Source organism: Mytilus edulis, chromosome 9, assembly GCF_963676685.1.
Source record: "Mytilus edulis chromosome 9, xbMytEdul2.2, whole genome shotgun sequence".
In the NCBI taxonomy this organism is placed as follows: Eukaryota; Metazoa; Mollusca; class Bivalvia; order Mytilida; family Mytilidae; genus Mytilus; species Mytilus edulis.
Genome location: NC_092352.1, coordinates 34,559,197 through 34,563,048, shown reverse-complemented (window position 1 = coordinate 34,563,048; position 3,852 = coordinate 34,559,197). Strand labels below are relative to the sequence as shown.

Below are 3,852 nucleotides of genomic sequence, written 5' to 3'. Positions count from 1 at the left end.
AGTTTTTGGTTATTATCTTGAATACTATTATAGATAGAGATAAACTGTAGACAGCAATAATGTTCAGCAAAGTAAGATCTACAAATAAGTCAGCATGATCAAAATTGTTAGAGGACCCCTTAAGGAGTTATTGCCCTTTATAGTCAATATTGAACAACTTTTCGTCTTTTTGGAACTTGTATAAAAATCATTTCTAAAACTACTTGGCCAAATTGAACCAAACTTGGCCACAATCATAATACTAGGGTATCTATTTAAAAAAAAAGTGTCTAATGACCCCGCCTACCAACGAAGATGGCTGACATCAGTTAACACATTAACAGGTGAGCGACACAAGCTCTTAATAGCCTCTAGTTTTTTTAACTGGATGTGATTGTCATAGCATGGTCACATGAATGGTTTGACTTGTCCAGTCCAGGCCACTTATCAGTTGTTTGTGCTCAATTTGAGTGTATTTATTTAGATTATCAATCCTTCTGCTTTCAAGCACTTTCCAAAAATGGAAACAAATTATTTTCAGGAAAAAAATAATTTCGATTTTTTTGTGGAAAATAATTTTTTGACCCGGGCGCTTATTTTTGACCCGTGTGGGGGAGGGGAAACAAACATATTTTTAATTTTGGCCTTAGATTTTTTAAGCATAGGTCTACTTGTTGTATGGAATGACTACAAGGTATCATATAAAAAAAGATGTCTGCCTGCCAAGGTTAATTTTACTGTGACCTCATATTCATAGAATAATGATAATATTCATGATATTGAACAGCAAGAATGATGAGTAAGTTGATGTTATATACAAATAAGACAAAATTTTCAGTTGCCTACTAATTATGTAATACATGTAGTAGTTATTTTTGTCATTAAATGATGTTTACCCTTTTATGTGTAGGGCAAGAACATGAAAGATAAAGGGGAAACTATAAACAGAAGAAATTATCAACAAAATAAGATTTACAGAGGTCAACAAAGCCTAAATGGTAAGTCCACTGTTATAAAAATTTTTGTCCTTGAATAATAATTAAATATTTATTAAAATAAGATGTGGTATGATGAAAGAGAAAACTATCCATCAGAGTTCAATTTAGTGGATGTAAGCATTGTAATTACTTATTAGAGGCCATTGATGACCTGTAAGTAATGAGAAAACCCATACCCTATACATGTTATAGTAATCTATAAAAGTCAACACTAACCAAATTTGAAACAGAGCATCAATTCAAACGTCAAATATACCAGACTAATTTATAAAAACAAAAAATTATGAAAAATAAAAATGACGGGTATGAACCAACATCAACCACTGAACTATGTACAAGCTCCTGATATTAGACAGGTATAATATGGCTGGGTTGATATAAAAATAAGAAACACTTAGCAGTCTGATTTCCAATGAGACATTTCTCCAATAGAGATCAAATGACATTTAAGGACGCTCTAGGGTATAACAATTTCAGAAAAATGTTTTAATATTTTTTTTTCATAACTCAATTTATTTATATCTTTATCATATGGTACACCAAATCATTCAAAACAATCAATTCGGTTTGGCCCCAGATGACTTTTAAAATGCATATATCATTGAAAAAGCTCCAAATTATCTCCCTTTGGTGCAAAAAAGCCATTTTTTGGCATTAAAAATGTAATATCTTATTTAACTCATCGGTGGCCTATATTTTTTATTATAATTTTAAATAAGCTGTACTTTAACTAAACTATTATAAAATTTAAGCGATTTCTGTAATTTAGTACTTGAATATTTAAATGAAAGTTTATCATATTAATCATAAACATGATAAAATAGCCATTTTATTGATCTCTTCACTGATAATTTTTGAGTTTGTGTATTTGTAGGTCAGAAATCTGGATTTTCATGGTCATCATTCACAGATCAATACTGAACGGAAAACTTAAAGCTGATATTTTTCTCCATAGTGCGACTATTTTATTAATTTGAAATGGAACATGTTTTTTCCTACATTTATTTGAAAGAGGAAATTTCAACATGATGACTATAAACAAAAAGGAGTCATATCATCACGAATCATTGATGCACAAGAACTTGATCATATAAATACAACAATGTAATTATCAATTGAAAGATGGAACGAATGAACAAGATATTAGAATGTTGTTGTCCAAATAAACTTGCTTTGTCTTCTCATTTGAATCTCTCCATTCAATAAAGATGTACAGAGGAAGATCTTTGAAGAACAGATCGAAAAAATGTTTTGTCTAAGAATTGCAGGAATATTCTAGTGAATGAAATTATTTATTGACTTCACTCTTATATAGTGGACTGAATAATTGTACATAGCTAGCTGTGAATAAAGAAAGCAAAAACTTTAACAAAAAGTGTTTATATTATAAATTTGCAATTATAAGCATACTATTATGTACACCACAAAGTTATATATAATTCAAATTGTTTGCCTATACAAGTATTGCAATGAACCTATAACAAAGAAAATCTTACCTCATGAAAAGAGTGAACTATTCAGTCAGAATATGAAATATTTTTTCAGTTCTATTTTTCATAATAGAATAAACAAGACAAAGATTTCAAAACAATATTTTTTCATTTATTTAGAAATTTCATCATTTTGTTTCAGTGAAAGGACTTTATTCTTTGACTGTAAAATATTATTATTATACATTCCAAAATAAGAATAATATTTATTGTCATATAAACAAATAAAAAACATGTTTGTGACAAAATTTAAAAAAAATTATATATATGTATATATAAAAAATATAAAAAAAACTCGTATACATTTAAAACATTTTACTACCAAACAGCATTCATTGTAACATACACATAACTTTATATTTATATATATATATTTATTATTTTAATCCCATAGGATTTTATTTTGTCCCATGGGATATTAAAAATCCCATGGGATAATTATAGTCCCATGGGATTTTTTTTGTCCCATGGGACAACAAATATCCCATGGGACTACAATAATCCCATGGGACCAAAAAAAATCCCATGGGATTTAACCAAAATCCCATGGGATAATGGTAAATCCCATGGGATTTTGCCCTGTCCCATGGGATATTGAAAATCCCATGTTTTTATAATTCAAATTGCAAAATAAATATGAAAGTAACAGTATAAAACCAATGAAATTATTGAATCCCATGTAATTCCGCACATTTTGGTTATATACATGATATTGTAGCTCTTGTTTGAGGCGGCGGCGGATTTGCAAATGAGTGTTTTGCAAATTAAAAGTGTCCAGTGTTTTATATTAAAGTCGTATCTTCGAACTATTTACGGACGCCATCACCAGTACGTTGATCGTTATGTGATATAAAAATTATGTGTAAAAAATTATGTGTTCCGTTTGTCGTAACCACAATCCGCTATTCTTTTCCTCGAATGTGACATATTAACCTGAGACTACGTTTTTTAAGACCAAATGATTCGCAAAGATTGTTACGAATTGTAATGGGTTAATGTTGTTCATTTTACTTTAAGAATACGCTTCTCTTTACATAGCTCTTGTCTGTACTGAACATTTGATGAACGCTACTTCTATTGTGTGATGAAAATTTAAAATTGATCTTTAATGTTTTTGTTTATATGGTTTATAGGCAAACACACAGATTATTACAATAAAATATAGAATATTCAATTCATATGCATTACTAAAAATGTGGGAATCGTATTATCGTCACAGTTGTTTTACAATGTTTAAATAAAGGCAACAATAGTATACCGCTGTTCAATAGGTAATGGTAAAAACGTTAAATTTAATACTAGAGCCGTGAAAGGGTCAGCACAGTGTGTTTATTTAAATTTATTTGGAAAACAAACTTAACATCAACAATGTTAAACATATAGCT

The 3,852-nt window shown here is 29.2% G+C and overlaps 1 long non-coding RNA gene across 1 annotated transcript; it reads left to right on the top strand.

Annotated features, from left to right (window-relative positions):
- The first annotated feature begins 372 nt into the window (after nucleotides 1-372).
- Nucleotides 373-2,568, top strand: LOC139488201 (uncharacterized). The gene is made up of 2 exons (XR_011655939.1): nucleotides 373-977; nucleotides 1,852-2,568. It is a non-coding gene; the product is annotated as an uncharacterized lncRNA (long non-coding RNA).
- The last annotated feature ends 1,284 nt before the right edge of the window (nucleotides 2,569-3,852 follow it).